The sequence below is a fragment of the Mytilus californianus genome, unplaced genomic scaffold (assembly GCF_021869535.1).
Source record: "Mytilus californianus isolate M0D057914Y unplaced genomic scaffold, xbMytCali1.0.p SCAF_2, whole genome shotgun sequence".
Taxonomy (NCBI): Eukaryota; Metazoa; Mollusca; class Bivalvia; order Mytilida; family Mytilidae; genus Mytilus; species Mytilus californianus.
In genome coordinates this window covers 93,499,894-93,518,504 of record NW_026262668.1, presented here as the reverse complement: position 1 = coordinate 93,518,504, position 18,611 = coordinate 93,499,894, and the positions used below count along the sequence as shown (strand labels likewise).

General features: G+C 32.2%; 1 long non-coding RNA gene across 1 annotated transcript; it reads left to right on the top strand.

Annotated features, from left to right (window-relative positions):
* The first annotated feature begins 4,703 nt into the window (after positions 1-4,703).
* Positions 4,704-9,418, top strand: LOC127730428 (uncharacterized). The gene is made up of 3 exons (XR_007995101.1): positions 4,704-5,227; positions 5,863-6,900; positions 8,375-9,418. It is a non-coding gene; the product is annotated as an uncharacterized LOC127730428 (long non-coding RNA).
* Positions 9,419-18,611: the final 9,193 nt, after the last annotated feature.

Here is an 18,611-nt window from a genome sequence, read left to right as displayed (position 1 = left end):
ATGACGGTGGCCACAGACATATATATATATATCCATTTACTAATTCTATTATTTCTTGAGAAAAAAAATCAGGAGGGAAGTCAGAGGGAAGTGAAACAAATATTTTAAGCTTTTATTAAAAATTGTTGGGAAAACAATAAAATACGACGCTGAGTTTTGAAAAAAAAGTTTATGATTGGTCTTAATTTTTTTTTTTAATAAAGATAGAAACAATTTTTTGTCCCGAGAAAAAAAAACAATGCCCCCTTTTTAGCCAAACCGACATACGCCGATGAATGAAGAATTCCAAGTAGGGTCACAAGGTCACATTATAAAACTTTTTTAGTCGCCAAGTCTCAAAAAGCAATTTTGACTGGCATTGTTTTTAGTAGAATTATGTTTTTGCAGGTCAGGTTGCAAAGTGGCAGGTCGCGATCGGATTTGACAATGTCAAGTTGACAACGGTCCTAAAAAATATCCGAAAAAACGTTGAATCAAACGATATGAACCTACGCAGTTTTATATTATAAGACTGACACACACCAGTGTGCTAACTGTGCGGTAAACGGACAGAAAGTCACAGGACAGAAAGTCACAAATTTGATAGGACAAAAAGTCACAGGACAAAAAGTCACAAATAATTTGTTGACAATTGTTTGAATGTATAAGAGAAATATCTTAAAAAAAATATTTTTATTACATATATTCAGTTTACAGTTTAGTAAATTGTTCATTAGCCTTGATAAATGAAAATTTATTAAATTTTAATCATGCAAAGGATATATTTATCGGCACCATGAAGCCATTTAAGTACCAAGCCACTTTGACATTTTGTTTTCTTTACAATTATTTCATCATTATTGATATTTATTGAATAAATTTTAATTACAAAGTTACTTTATACATAATAGTTCAAGAAAAATACAAAAATGTTTTTACAAAAATATTTGTTTTCTTACTCAAAGAAAAATATTCTCAAAACTGAATTGTGACTTTTTGTCCTGTGACTTTTTGTCCGTGACTTTTTGTCTGTGACTTTTTGTCCTGTGACTTTCTGTCCTACATTCAACTGTGCTGGGTGAGGTGCTGTAACTTGATATACATGTATCATTAAGTTACAGTACTGTTAGGATTTGCCTGCCTTTTTACAGGGTCTTTCTATACTAACTGTTAGTATAGACTGCCCCTGGCTTGAAAGTATGGTTCTCTGCTCATCAACGGGTGCGTGATTAGCAATTTAAATATATTGTAGCAGTAAAATACCTCCGTGGGGGGGGGGGGGGGGGGGGGGGGGAGGGGCACTTAATACTTAATTGATAGGGGTGTCGCTGGGGTTCTGTTACCCCACCCTATTCATATAATTTAGATCTTAAAAATGTATTATACCTTTTCATATACTGCGAGGGTAAAATTGTAACCTTTTCCCATATTGGTTGGTTTTCGTGGGGTGTGTTGGTGAAGTGGAATATTTAAGGCTAAGATTCTGTATGTAATGTTTACTTACGGCGAGACTTTCGGCTGTGAAAAAATGACAGGGCTTTTCATATACAAGTAATTGGAACTTTATCGACCTTATCATATATTTCTGATAGTTTTCCCCACCTATTCCCATATTTTCAAGCTGGAAAAAGTGACCTATTCCAGCGGCACGTCATATCACCTTGTATATAGGAAGTGCCCCCATCCCCCCCCCCCCCGAGTACAATACACAAATGTATAATACCTTAATTCAGGAGCACAGTCTGTCTTTACCGTAATTAACTTCGAGATTAATATGTAAGTTTACTTTGCTAATCGATGTTCCTGTAATTCAGATTTAAATTTATTTGTGAGACCCGCGTCACTATTTATATTCACTCAAAGAAAGGGGTTCTCCGTTACTGGGAAAATCCAAAGACGTATTGTGTTAGTTATACGTCCTTGGAAAAATCTTATCTGATTCAGGATCAATTTATCGGTTACACTCCCCTATCACCAGTGATTCTTTGTGAACTGACATTCTGAAAAAGGTATACTGTTGACTATCAATTTGCATGATTAGTTACAGATGTCGACTCGGACTACTGCAGAAGACAATAAATTCAGTTCACTGATTTAGATTTAATAGTGGTTCGGTTAATCCCCCTCTTCCCCAAACAAGTAAGAATTAGGTTACATCTTTTGGTAGTCCAAATAATTATGACGTCTAGCAAGGCTATTTTATTTTTTTTATGCCCCCGCCGTAGCGGTGGGGGCATTAAGTTTTACCCTTGTCCGCCTGTACGTACATACGTCCGTACATCCCAAAATTGGTTTCCGTTCTCAAACTTGAGTTTGCCTCAACCAAATGTTAAAGTAAAAACTTATACACAATGCTTATTACCACAAAACACAGATCAAGTTTGAATTTTGGTGGCGTCACTTTAACCGTTCTAGAGTTATGCCCCTTTATAAATGGAAAAATTGCAAAATTTTTAGTTTCTGTTCTCTAACTTAAGTTTGCCTCAACCAAATGTTATAAAACCTATACACAATGCTTATTACCACAAAACACAGATCAAGTTTGAATTTTGGTGGCGTCACTTTAACCCGTTCTAGAGTCATGCCCCTTTATAAATGGAAAAATTGCAAAATTTTAATTTCTTCTAAATATCAAGTAATTTTTAAAATTGGAATTATCTCCCTTTGTCCATTATTATAGTTGAATCAACTACAATCAATGCTTTATACAATGCAATGTTTAATTTTGACTTCCACTGATAAAACACAGATCAAGTTGAATTTGGGTAGTGTCACTTTAACCATTATTGAGTTATGCCCCTTTATAAATTGAACGATTGCAAATTTTTAGTTTCCATTCTGTAACTTAAGTTTGCCTCAACCAATCATTATGAAACCTATACCACATATTCATTACCACAAAACTAAGATCAAGTACAAAATTATTGTTTCCGTTTTCTAACTTTAGTTTGCCTCAACCAAATGTTATGAAATTTATACACAATGCTTATTACTACATAATACAGATTAAGTACGAAATTAGGTGGCGACAAATTACCATTCTTGAGTAATGTCCCTTTATAAACATAAAAATTGCTGAATTTTTCGTTTCCGTTCTCTAACTTTAGTTTGTCTCAACCAAATGTTATAAAACTTATACACAACCGTTCTAGAGTTATGCGCGTTTACAAATAGAAAAATTGCTGAATTTTTAGTTTCTGTTCTCTTCTTAAGTTAGCCTCAACCAAATATTATGAGACTTACACACAATGCTTATTACCACAAAACTCAGATCAAGTTCAAATTTGGGTAGCGTCACTTTTACCGTTCTTCAGTTATGTCCCTTTATAATTTTTCTATCTATCTATCTTCATCTTTCCGCACTCAGTCACAACTTTGACTATTACGTGCCCAGAAAAAAGTTAAAATAGCCTTGCAAGACGTCATAATTATTTGGACTAATCTTTTGGCAAATATGGTCGTACCACAGGGGTTTGTTACAATTTGCCGGGTTTTCTATCCTTACGAACCCTGAAAAACTTACCAGGCCAGGTGATAAAAAAATCTGTCTCCCCTTTTTATCCCACCAGAAAATCAAAAGGTTGTCTCCTTACACATACATGACAAAAACATATACAAATATGGTATCATTGCCAATGTGACGGCTCTTCAACAGAAACTTAAACCGTAGAAGTTAACAACTATATAGGTCACCATACAGATTTCAACAATGGACTAAAAAGCCAAACTGCGTAATAAGCTACAAAAGGCTAAAATAGATAGACAATATCTGACAAGGGTAGAAATGTTCAGAATGTTGAAAAAAAAATCTACTGTCCATTTGCATCAAAACTAGAAGCTGACTCATAGGAGTTGTTGCCTTAAATACAGATTTTAACCATTTTTTTTTTCTTCATATTTCTTGAATTTGCCTTTTTATCTCGAAAACTGTAATAATTAAAGAGAAACTTAAATCTTATTTAAAAGTTATTGCTTTTCAATGATGATTTTGATCCAGTTTTTGCAAAAACTTGGAAACTTTAAATCATTGGTAAACTCCTTATATTATACTGCCTGGTCTCATGGTAGCGTGTTCACCTCACGTGCAGAAGGTTGTTTATTTTGAACCCAATCGGGTAAAACCAAAGACTTTAAAGTTGGTATTTGCTGCTTCTCCCCTAAGCACGCAGTATTATTAAGGAGTAAGAGCAAATACTGGTTTGTTCAGAGTCAGAATAATGTGTCAAGGTAAGGTGACATGTCTCTCTGAGAACTAGTGTAAGAGATAAATTGTCTAGTCAGACAAATATAACTAGTATAAAAAGTCCATGGATACAGAATTTACTAGTATATTTAGTCCGATGTCAGTAATTTATGTCCCCAGACTAATTTTCCTAGTCCATGACATCACTATTCCTAGGTAATAACATGAATAAGGCCCCTATATTTGGTGAATGGAATGATTGTGAGATGCACAGTCTGTCTGGCATGTTTTATATGACCTTGACCTCATTTTCATGGTTCATTGGTCAATGAAAAGTTTGCATTGTTTTGTCAGTTTATAATATGCTTTAAGCAACAGGTAAATTATATTTGGCGAATGTAACGATTGTAAGGTGTGCATGTCTGTCTTGCAGATTCATATAACCATGATCGCATTTTATGGTTCTTTGGTCAATGCTAAGTTTTCTTAGTTTTTTATACGGTCATATATTGGTATGAAGTTGGCGTTGTCGCTGTCCGAAGACACATTGGTTTTCGCACTCTAACTTTAGTTTAAGTGAATGGATCTCTATGAAATTTTACCATAAGGATTGATTTTGGGGGTTATGGTACCAACAGTTAAGGAATTAGGGGCCAAAAAGGGGCAAAAAATAAGCATTTTTGTAACTTCCAGACATAACTTGTGTGTTAGTGTATGGATCTCTCTGACATTGTACCACAAGGTTCCATATCACACAGGGAATGCTGGGATTGATTTTGGGGGTAATTGCCTCAAAATATTAGGAATTAGGGGCCAAAAAAGGGGCAAAAAACAAGCATTTTTTTAGTTTCATGACAATAACTTGTGTGTAAGTGTATGGATCTTTCTGAAATTGTACTACAAGGTTCCATATCATAAAGGGAAAGCTGGAATTGAGTTTGGGGGTAATTGCCCAAAACGTTTAGGAATTTGGGGCCAAAAAGGGGTCAAAAATAAGCATTTTTCTAGTTTCCAGACAATAACTTGTGTTCAAGTGTAAGGATCTCTCTGAAATTGTACTGCAAGGTTCCATATCACACAGGGAATGCTGGGATTGATTTTGGGGGTAATTGCCTCAAAATATTAGGAATTAGGGGCCAAAAAAGGGGCAAAAAACAAGCATTTTTTTAGTTTCATGACAATAACTTGTGTGTAAGTGTATGGATCTTTCTGAAATTGTACTGCAAGGTTCCATATCATAAATGTAAAAGCTGGAATTGAGTTTGGGGGTAATTGCCCAAAACGTTTAGGAATTTGGGGCCAAAAAGAGGCCAAAAATAAGCATTTTTCTAGTTTCCAGACAATAACTTGTGTTCAAGTGTAAGGATCTCTCTGAAATTGTACTGCAAGGTACCATACCACAAAGGGAAGGCTGGGATTGATTTTGGGGGCAATTGCTTTAAAATTTTAGGAATTAGGGGCCAAAAAAGGGGTAAAAAACAAGAATTTTCTAATTTCATGACAATAACTTGTGTGTAAGTGTATGGATCTTTCTGAAATTGTACTACAAGGTTCCATATCACAAAGGGAAAGCTGGAATTGAGTTTGGGGGTAATTGCTCAAAATGTCTAGCAAAAAGGGGCCAAAAATAAGCATTTTTCTAGTTTCCAGACAATAACTTGTGTTCAAGTGTATGGATCTCTCTGAAGTTGTACTGCAAGGTACCATACCACAAAGGGAAGGCTGGGATTGATTTTGGGGGTAATTGCCTCAAAATTTTAGGAATAAGGCGCCAAAAAGGGGCAAAAAACAAGCATTTTCTAATTTCAAGACAATAACTTGTGTGTAAGTGTATGGATCTTTATGAAATTGTACTACAAGGTTCTATATCACAAAGGGCAAGCTGGGTTTGAGTTTGGGGGTAATTGCCCTAAACGTTTAGGAATTTGGGGCCAAAAAGGGGCCAAAAAAACAAGCATTTTTCTAGTTTCCAGACAATAACTTGTGCATAAGTGTATGGATCTCTCTGAAATTGTACTGCAAGGTACCATACCACAAAGGGAAGGCTGGGATTGAGTTTGGGGTGATGAATCATAAGGGGGTTCAAAAAATTGGGGGGGGATTTTTTTTTCCCTTTTTTTCCTTTTTTTTTCTTTAAAATTTTCCATTTTAAATTGGTTATTTCTGATTAATATATAAGCAAATAATAATGATATGGTTTGAATAGGTAAATTAAAATTTTTTAAGTTCTTAGACCACATTCATTCTGTGTCAGAAACCTATGCTGTGTCAAATATTTAATCACAATCCAAATTCAGTGCTGTATCAAGCTTGAATGTTGTGTCCATACTTGCCCCAACTGTTCAGGGTTCGACCTCTGTGGTCGTTTCAAGCTGTGCCCAGCGGAGCATTTTATTCATTTTATCAGATATTATAAGCATATGTCTACTTGTTGGTGTATGGAATGACTACAAGGTGTCATATAAAAATAAGAAGATGTCTGTTTGCCAAGTTTAATATTACTGTGACCTCATTTTCATAGAATATTGATAATATCAAGCAAAAATGATGAGCAAGACAAGATACAAATGATCCAAAATTGTCAGTTGCCTACTCATTATGTAATAGTAGTTATTGTCATTAAATGATAATGTTTACCCTTTTATGTGTAGGGCAAGAACATTAAAGATAAAGGGAAACTATAAACAAAAGAAATTATCAACAAAAATAGATTTACAGACGTCAACAAAGCCTAAATGGTAAGTCCACTTCTATAAAAGTTATTGCCCTTGAATAATGATTATTATGAAATAAGATGTGGTATGATAAATGAGAAAACTATCCACCAGAGTTCAATTAAGTGGATGTAAGCAATGCAATTACTTATTAGAGGCCAATGATGACCTGTAAATAATGACAGGCAAAATATGGCAGGGTTGATATAAAAATAAGAAGCGGTACGATTGCCAATGAGACTTTTCTCCAATAGAGATCAAATGACATTAAATTTAACAAAATCAGTTCACTGTACAGCCTTCGACAATGAGCAAACCCTATACTGCATAGTAATCCATAAAAGGCCATGAAATAACAAATGTAAAACAATTCAATATGGGCATGGCGTCATTTAAAAAGGGCATGGTGTCTATCCATGCTAAACATGCTTGGGGGAAACACCATAAAGGTGAAAACTAAGTGCCTGATTTTTGCACAAAACAATAAACAAAAAACAAATATGATATATAGCAACAATTGACAATTACTGAATAATAGACCCCTGACTTGGGACAGACACTTACAAAATGTGGCATGGTTTAACATGTTTGCTGGCGCCAAATCCTCTAATTAAGGACAGTGGTGTAAGTGTCAGTTCAATATAAAAACTATAAAATCAGTTGAAAAGGGTTTTTTTCTGCTCTTGGGTCAGGTTATTTAAGGAATGACTATAATATTTTTTCTGTCTATGAAGAAATAACATCAAAAATGTGGTGCACACTGAATAACCCGCGTAGCAGGTTATTTTAAAGTGTGCACCACATTTTTTCTGTTATTTCGAATAGACAGAAAAAATATTACAGTCATTTCTTATAATTTAATTCTAAATTCCATTTTAAACCGGAGGAAACCATGAAAAAAAAGTTGATGACGTCATGGTCACATGACAAAATTATGTCTATGAGCTGATAAACAAAACCATGTCAGCCAATCAGAAGACGCGTTACATCCAAAATTAAATTATTTTGATACATTCCCGTTTTCATTCTCAATTTTATTAACTCATTAGAATGCAACAAAGCAGAAAAACAGCTACCAAAAACACAGACCGGATGTGGCTGGAAATTTATTCTTTCCCTTTAACAAAAAAGACTCAACATACAGATCTATTAGTACTCACAGTTACTGACAGCTAATTCAAAGCAAATATCAACTAATAAAATAAACATTTAGTGAGCACCTAACCCACCCCTAACCTGGGATAGTGGTTTTAATAACAGCACAACATTTGAACAAACTGTAAACATTTGTTGCAATTGGCTTAACTCGAAAGACTGCAACAAGGCACAAAAAACAACTAATATGAAAACCATAGACACAAAGCACTGAAATAAGAGTTCTTACAATTTTAAATATTCAAATGAAATTTTTATCAAAATGTACATAAACATGATAAAATAGCCATTTTATTGCTGTATTTCTCTTCATTTATAATTTTTGAGTTTTGTGTATTTGTAGGTCAGACATCTTGGTTTTCATGATCATCATTCAACAGGTCAATACTGAACAGCAAACTTAAAGTTGATATTTTTCTACATAGTGTGACTTTTTTATTAATTTGAAATGGAATGTGTTTTTTTCCTACATAAGAAAGAGGAAATTTCAACATAATTACTATAAACAAAAAGGAGTCATATCATCATGATCTTAGATGCTCAAGAACTTAATCATGTAAATGCAACAACGTAATTATCAATTGAAAGAAGGGAGGAATGAAAAAATATATTAGTATTTTGTTGTCCAAATGAACTTGCTTTGTCCACTCATTTAAATCGCTCCATCCAATAAAGATGTACGGAGGAAGATTTTTGAAGAACAGATTGCATAAATGTTTTGTCTTAGAATTGTAGGAATATTCTAGTGGATGAAATAATTTATTTACTTGACTCTTATATAGTGGACTGAATAATTGTTCATAGCAAGCTGAAACAAGAAAACTAAAACTTAACAGGAAAAGTGTTTATTTTATAAATTTACAAATATAAATGTAATATTATGAACACCACAAAGGAATAAGATTCAAATCATTTGCATATTCATGTATTGCAATGGAACTATAACAAAGAAAACTTTACCTCATGAAAAGAGTAAACTATTAACTGTGCTTTGTCAATTTATTCAGTCAGAATATGAAATATTTTTATCAGTTCTATTTTTCATAATAAAACAAAGAAGACAAAGATTTCAAATCAATATTTTTTTCTTTTATTAAGACGTCATCATTTTATTTCAGTTAAAGGATTTTATTTTTTGACTTTAAATATTATTATATTTCCAAAATAATAATAATCTTTATTGTCATATAAACAAATTAAAAACATGTTTGTGACAAAATGAAAAAAACCAAAATACACTCATATATATATTATAAACTTTTTACTACCAAACAGAATTCATTGTAACATACACATTACTGTATATTTATAATTTGAATTCCATAGGATTTTATTTTGTCCCATGGGATATTAAAAATCCCATGGGATAATTATAGTCCCATGGGATTTTTTTTGTCCCATGGGACATCAAATATCCCATGGGACTACAATTATCCCATGGGACCCAAAAAAATCCCATGGGATTTAACCGAAATCCCATGGGATAATGGTCAATCCCATGGGATTTGCCTTATCCCATGGGATATTGAAAATCCCATGTTTTTCTAAATCAAATTACAAAATATTTATAATAATAACAGCAGAAAAGCAATGAAATTATTGAATCCCATGTAATTCCGCACGTTTTGGTTATTTACACGACACTGTAGGTCTAAGGAGAGGCGGCGGCGGATTTGCAAATGAGTGTTTTGCAAATTAAAAGTGTCCAGTGTTAATAATTATATTAGTATTATGAACATACTAGTTTTACAGTATACTATATTGCAGATCTATTTAGTATCACTTGTATGCCTTTTTGGTTTAGAATATAATTAGTGATTTATGTAGTGTAGTATGATATATGTGATAATAATGATAAGATTATATATTGTTTTGATTTATATTTTTTGGTTGTTATAACTTTTACTTAATTTTGGGGCACTCAGACCGCATACATTTCATGTATTCAATCTGACTAATGGCCGTATTAATTAATTAATCGGGTAATGGGAATACATAATTCATTAATTCCCAAAAATTCTGTAGTTTTCATTTGTTTCGATGTACAGTACATATACATTAAAGTTTGAATGGGCTATTAAACTTGTCTAGCAGTTTTTGCTATCTTCATCCACATCAATTTGAAGTAATGCTCTTCCGGCTCTTGTAGCACACTTGTCTTCCGGCTGTTGTAGTTCTGGGTACACCGAGTAGCATCTAACATTGATTCCGGCTCTTGTAGCTAACTACACCGAGTTGACCGCTACACCGAGTTGAGTATTACTTCCATGTGCATTACTGACATTGTTATTCCGGCTCTTGTAGCCTAAGCTGCACTAAGTAAACAACTACTTTTCTGCTCGGATAGCTTTCCATTAGCTGCTACACCGAGTTTAACTATGTCAGTAATTTAGAAAATGCTGAGTCTGCCCCAATCCCAAATCAAGTATAAGTTTTTAGTTATTTTGTATTAAGAAGTTATGTAATATAGTATAATCTTTTTGACTAGAGTAATTTTGAGTGATTTATTGTGTATGTAAATATATTGATATTGTGTTTTAATAATAGAAATTATTAACTACTTTAGTTTTGTCTAATTATTACATTAGGGAGCCATATAATTAGAGAATCAGAATAGTAAGTCGACATCACTTTTCTTATTACTATACTAGTTATAAGATCCATCGTCAAACTATCCATACATGTAAATGTAGAAATTGGTATATGAGTAGCTGCACACTTTGCAAATATGGGGTATATGTCAATGCATACCAAGCAGAGTCTTAACAGTATTCAGTAACCTGAAATGCCTTATAGTAGATTATATGGCATCATTACATCGCGATGACCTTGAGGTCATCCAGATGTATTGCTATCGCCTAGATTTCCATTATGTAAATTAGTTTTGGGTTTGTAACCGATCTATAAACATGATAAATACGCGCACATAAACGAGTGCAAAATAACATTCCTTATCGTTTGATATAAATACATCTCTTCAATGAATACTGATAAAAATATTTTTGTTTACAACATTAATTAATAAAATGAAAATGTTTTGTAGTTAGATATATATATATAAGTAAAAAATCATTGATAATATCAATGCACACGTACCGAAAAATTGTGTTAAAGCATGCGGAAGAATATCTCAAAGAACGTTTTGTGAAAATACCGTCAAGGACCGGTAACTCTGTAATTGATTTTGCGGGAAAATATGAATGCCTACTCGTATCCAATCTTAGAAAAATCAAATTTTTACAGAAAAGTGTCCACCATGCACTTGCATTGCACTGTTTTTAGAATAGTAGAATAGAATGATATACAAATGGATTCAAATCATATATATATGTAACTGTTATTTTAATATAATATAAACAACAACTCAGTGTATACTGATTTGTATCACTACAATATAATAGTTATTACGGTGAAGTTGAATTTCCTGTCATTTATTCATCATCCACGCACGAACTTGTCTCAGAAAAAAATATATCTCTGTACATTAACCTCAGTTTTAGGTAAAGAGATATGTTGTTTTTTTCTGAGATAAGTGCTTTTGACCATCCTCAAGAACTTGTGGTCATCCGATGTTCAGTACTTCAGTACTTTGATTTTTACATCGCGATGACCTTGAGGTCAATCCGATGTATTGCTATCGCCTAGATTTCCATTATGTAAATTAGTTTTGGGTTTGTAACCGATCTATAAACATGATAAATATGCGCACATAAACGAGTGCAAAATAACATTCCTTGTCATTTGATATAAATACATCTCTTCAATGAATACTGATAAAAATATTTTTGTTTACAACATAAATTAATAATGTGAAAATGTTTTGTAGTTAGATATATATATATATAAGTAAAAAATCATTGATAATATCAATGCACACGTACCGAAAAATTGTGTTAAAGCATGCGGAAGAATATCTCAAAGAACGTTTTGCGACAGGACCGGTAACTCTGTAATTGTTTTTGCGGGAAAATATGAATGCCTACTCGTATCCAATCTTAGAAAAATCGAATTTTTACTGAAAAGTGTCCACCATGCACTTGCATTGCACTATTATTAGAACAGTAGAATAGAATGATATACAAACGGATGCAAATCATATATATATGTAACTGTTATTTTAATATAATATATAACAACAAATCAGTGTATACTGATTTGTATCACTACAATATAATAGTTATTACGGTGAAGTTGAATTTCCTGTCATTTATTCATCATACTCGCACGCACTTGTCTAGAAAAAAATATATCTCTGTACATTAACCTCAGTTTCAGGTAAAGAGATTTTTTCTGAGACAAGTGCTTTTGACCATCCTCAAGAACTTGTGGTCATCCGATGTTCAGTACTTCAGTACTTTGATTTGACCTGTGCACACACTTGGTTCATCTTTATTGAGTTTTGTCTTAAGTTGTTTCTTGCTTAAGCATACTTATATGAACATGGTTTATTGTCAAACTCTACAGAGCTCACAGTGAGAAGTTACTTGCAGTACACTATGACCACTAAAACATCAGGCACATTACAACTATACATGTATGCTGATTGATCTCAGATTTATGATACAACACAATTACTATATAGATATTACCATTCAAGGTGGGATAAGAATACAGTTGAAGGATCGAACTTGGTTTTCTATTCTAATTAAGTATTTACAAAATAATTTAGAATTTTGTAAATCTAACAAAGTGTTTATGCTTAATGGAAGAGTAGGTCAAGATGTTAATGCAAAACCTACAAGTAGAAACAATAGTGTTATTGATTATATTATATGTACCTCACATTTTCTACAATTTGTAAGCAATTTTGAAATTGGTGAGTTTTCCAAACTTTTTTCTGATGTGCACTCACCTTTATCATTACATATAGATTGTTAATCCTTGATTAAAAATAATGTAATTGAAAACTAATTTTGTACAGCAAAATATGATTGGAAGATGGAATATTGAAAAAAATAAATGAATATAGAACAAATATTGATACAGATAAAGTTGATTATGTTATAAGCAAGCTGAATACTTATAATGATAAAGAGAATATCTCAAAAAATGACATGAATAATTTGGTACATGAAGTTTCTGATATCTTGATTGATTCTGCAAAACTTACTTTTGGTACAAATGTGTATACTAAAACTATGTTGCGTAATTCTAAGAAACAAAACAATAAACAATGGTATGATAAAGATTGTAACAAAGCAAAGAAAGAATTAAGAAAATCACAAAGACTATAAACATTATGGGTCAAATATTTTCAAAGAAAGATTACGAGAGAGTGAGATATATTATAAGAAAGTGATGGATGAAAATATCAAGAAATTAAATGCAGATATGAGTGACAACATGAACAAATTGAAAAATATAAATCCAAAAGAATTTTGGAAATTGTTTAATAAGGGACGTCAAAGAGAAAAAAAGCAATATATCTATTAGAACATTATTTGATTTTTTTAAAGATTTGAATAAGAACAAGTTTGAAGATGAATTCATAATTGAAAATGATGTGAGCTCATCTTGTGACGATGACACACTTAATTGTGTTATTATATGAGAAGAAATTTTAAAAGCTGTTAAAAAGGCGAAGAATAATAAATCGCCTGGGGCAGATCAAATCATTAATGAATCCATTGCTTCATCTCTAGACAATATGATTGATATATACATAAAATTGTTTAATCTTATTTTTGATACGGGTATATTGCCGGAAGCCTGGCTTATTGATAATGTGATACCAATATTTAAGAACTAGGGGTGTAAATTAGATCCAAAAAATTATAGACCGATAACTTTATTGTCGTGCTTGGGGAAAATATTTACATCTATTCTTAATGACAGGTTGTGTTTTTTCGTTGATGAATTGAATATATTAAATGCAAATCAAGCCGGCTTCCGACATGGTTACTCTACAACAGATCATATTTTTTCTTTATATGCACTTTTTGAACTTCTCAGTGTTAAAAAGAAAAAGCTTTTTTTGCGCTTTTGTAGATTTTGAAAAGGCGTTTGATTTTGTACACCGGAATTCTTTATTATATAAACTCCTTTTGAATAATGTAAAAGGAAAGTTTCTTAGAGTTGTTTAAATATGTATGATGATGTTAAATCACGTATTATACATAATAATAATTTATCTGACATGTTTGCTAGTGAAATTGGTGTTAGACAAGGGGAAAATCTTTCTCCTCTGTTATTCTGTCTATATTTGAACGATTTACAGCAGTATCTAGAAAATGTTAACATAAGTGGTGTACAATCTTTAACATTAGATATTGAAAATGAACTAAATATATACCTAAAACTGTTTGTATTATTATATGTCGATGATACTATTTTACTTGCTGAATCAAGTTCAGATTTACAGTTACTTTTAAATAATTTTTCACAGTATTGTAATAATTGGAAACTAAGAATCAATGCTAGCAAAACCAAAGTGATGGTTTTTACAAGAGGAAGAATATCAAATAATTTGAAATTTTGTGTTGAAAATGAAGAAATAGAGATAGTTAAACATTATAAATACCTTGGTGTTATTTTCTCTAGAAATGCATCTTTTTTCGAAACTAGGAAATATTTACGAGACCAAGCAACTAAAGCTATGTATAGTGTTATCAAGAAGAGCAGATGCGAGTGCATTTGAAATTCTGTAAACACATTTTAAAACTTAAAAACTCGACTCCAAATGTTATGATTTATGGAGAACTTGGGAGATACCCCATTTCTTTATATGCTAAAGTACGAATGATCAATTTTTGGTGTCGCCTTCTTGATAATACGAATGAAGATAAACTATCATGTATACTTTATAAATTATTATACATTAATTATAACAATTATGGTATTGGAAATAAATGGATGTTATTTATTAAAAAAATATTTGATGAATGTGGCATGTCAAATGTATGGCATTGCCAAGATTATTTTAACAAAAAATGGATAAAATTAAGTATTGAGCAAAAGCTTAAAGACCAATTCCGACAAGAATGGTGTGCAGATTTACATCAATCCGCAAAAAGTTTATGTTATAGAATTTTCAAGACTGAATTTAAATTTGAAAAGTATTTATCGATTTTGCCTTTTAATTTTTATATACTTTGTGTAAATTTAAATGCGGAAATCATCGTTTGTCAGTGGAGACTGGAAGGTGGCAAACTATTCCGAGATCGGAAAGGTCTTGTCATCTCTGCAGCTCTAGAGATATTTGCGATGAATTTCACTACATTATGTCATGCAATTTTTTTAACATAGAAAGAAAAAAATATTTACCACATTATTGTAAAAAAAAAATGCTAACATTATTAAATTTAAAAATGTATTCTCATCTGAAAATGTTGTAGAACTAGAAAAATTGTGTAGATTTATACGATACATATCATTGAAAGTCTGTCCTCCTGGTTAGAGGAACTGTAATACTATTATTATCTTGTTATTTATTTTCACACATGCGAAACAATATATGTATTATATATGAACTGTAATTTTCTCTGTAGCTATGTACTAGTTTATGAGAATAAAATCATTCATTCATTCATTCATTCACATATTATTTATTTTAACACCGAAGGAATATTTTGCGACCTTATTTGACACCCAACATTGAACGATATACTGCTTCATAACGTGTTTGTTAAAATCAAGGAATTGTATATCTAAAAAAAAAATTTGCTGATTTATATGCAAGGCTATTCTGAATGAATTAATCTACAAAGCGAGAACAATTTCCACTTTCATCAGCTAAGAGACGGCTAGCTTTTTTTTAGAAAAGCTATTACTTGTTAAATACTAGTATCCCATTCTTGAGTTAGCATCCACATACTATGTAAACGGTGTCTCTCTATGAAATGTGCCTTCGCGTTCTCGGTGTACTGTGACTACCATTTTGAATCACCAAATAACAACAATACATTCAGTTTGGCATGTTTATTTTGTTTTCTATAATGATTCTTCAATTTTTAATAACATGGTGTAATGCAGAATGAATTTGACATACATTAATTTCATATTTACATAAAAAAATAATAACAATTTAAAGTATTTGTGTGTATTGTCTGAACGTTCGGTGGCGTTCCTCCAAGATTTTTGACAACTTAGTTAGAAAATATAGTTACAAATGCCAAAGCTTTTAAAAATCATTTATCTTTGATATAAGACAAGCATGATCCTTAGTATTGCTGTATACTTTTACATGGAATGAATATACGTATAGTCGGTTTAGTTTGCAAGTCTACTAGCTGTGACTCCGCATTCATAATCTGTAAGACGGTACTGTATCTTCACGTTTTTGTGTACTGTGAATTTGTGTTGTAGTTATAAACATATTAACCTCAGCTATCAGTTTTCAAATCCTAGGGGATCATATTGGTGTGTAATTTTAAATTTACCATATCCTAACCCAGCAAAATTTGTATGAAACTATTAGTCGATGTATACGTTTTGTCTGTCCTAGCTTTGACATAACAGTCGAATATTCTTGAAAATTGCATTCTCTGACAAAATATCATAAACTCCGGAAAAGCACACATGGTAGTATTGGGATGGCTTGCATGTGTCAAGTATCTCCTCTTGTAAACTACTTATCGGATTTTTGTACCAGACTGCAGACTAATTCATCTTTTTTTTCAGACAGTCACGTAAAGTCTCGTTCATTTAAAACAAACTTATCACTTAGGCATATACAGAATCAGTTGAAACCGCGTATCTCTTATCTTATCTTATCCCTAACCATCGAGGATAAGGATTTTTTTTTTTACTTTTATTTATCGTTAATACAAGTCTACAAAACTTAACAGATCAACAACGTCGCAAATTGATCTAGATTTCTCAGGGGTTTTTTTGCCGTCTACACAAATCTTGTAACTTTTCAGTGTAAGTTAAACAATCATAGAAAATATTTCAAGCATGGTAGGAAGTAATCCTGATTTCATTTCATTACTTCGATACAGCTGGTTGGCTTGTCAATTTAACTCTGATAGCACGAAAAAGGTGAACTGTGTTGAACCTCCATTTAAAAATTTGAAAGTGGATTTTTCTACAGACATAAATCGAAGAAATATTTCTGGTAGTGTATGTCCAATTATCTTGTCTTTGTAAAGCGTCAGCTCAGACATTACGTTATCGCTTTAGAGGACATAAACTTAACACCAAAGGCCTTCATGTAGCGCTATTCTGAGACCGCAGCGATGACACTCTTGTGTCGCATAGTGCAACAAATTTGGCATTGGTTTGGATCTTAGAAACTGCATAGTTCAGTATAGAATCTTGATTTATGCTATAACGTTTTATGTTTTAGTAACGTTAAGAACAGATTTAGATTTTCTGGAGAGCATACTAGTTTAACCCCCCACATTCTATATGTGCCTGTCCCAAGTCAGGACATTGTAATTCAGTGGTTGTCGTTTTTTGCTGGATATCATATTTGTTTTTCGTACATTATTTTGTAGATAAATCAGGCTGTTAGTTTTCTCGTTTGAATTTGTTTTACATTTGTCATTCGGGGCCTTTTATAGCTGACTATGCGGTATGGGTTTTATTCATTGTTCAAAACGTTAAAAATGAGCCCGGGGGACATTGGATCGGACACAACTGTTTAAAGATATGCTTTTTACTTTTTAGCGCACTATGATCAACATACATGTACCAATACTTACTTAAACATTTGTACTTTTCAATCTTTTGCTAATTTGAATCATAAATCTTGTTGAATCCAAGTTTTTTGGTACTCAGTATACAAATGTAATGCATCAACGTACATTTTGTGTGAAGTGGACAATTTTTTGGACATCTACTAGTATATGTTTTTCTTACAAATTTCGTGACACGAGTCTCGTTGGAATTTTCATAGTGAGAAAAAGTACAGTAAATGTACATTTTTTTTTTTGTATAAATACATCAAACATGCGATCATTTTCTGAATAGCAATTTTATCTTTCAATCTGATATATAACGTTAAATTTCACAACATTAACTGCTACGGGACACACTTCATTAGTCATCTGATTCCCATATTTTTCGACTCCAACCGCTTTTGGATGGAAAGCGAATATTGCGTTATGAAGGTGTTATGACGTCCATGAACGGGGAAACAAAATAAGAAATTTTGCAGCAAAAATAATTCGCTACACTCGTTTTATGTCGAACAGCATCTTGCAAAATGTTGCGTGGGACAGGACACAAATTAAAAGTTTTCGAGCTTTGGACTATCATTTCTCATTAATGTATCATCGCACTGCATAATGTTTGTAATATTTAAAAAAAAAAGGATAAAATAAGCTTTTTTTTATATATCGCATGCTAGCATTACATTTTTATATTAATACTGAAACATGTTTTGGAATAGGTAGAGCACGTTTTTTCGAATTAACACCAGTATCTTGCGATGTAGAGTTCAAATGATTTTACGCCGCAGAGAACAAAATAAAGCATGTTCACATCACTGGTTACTTAAGTTATTTCCGGATTTGGCTTTACTTTTGGTCCTTTGTGGTTTTATCAGCTCTTCAATGGTTGTTTAAGGTTGTGGATTTTCTACTTTTTTGGCCTCGAGCATCACTGACAGAGAAATATTAATTGTCGAAATGCGCATC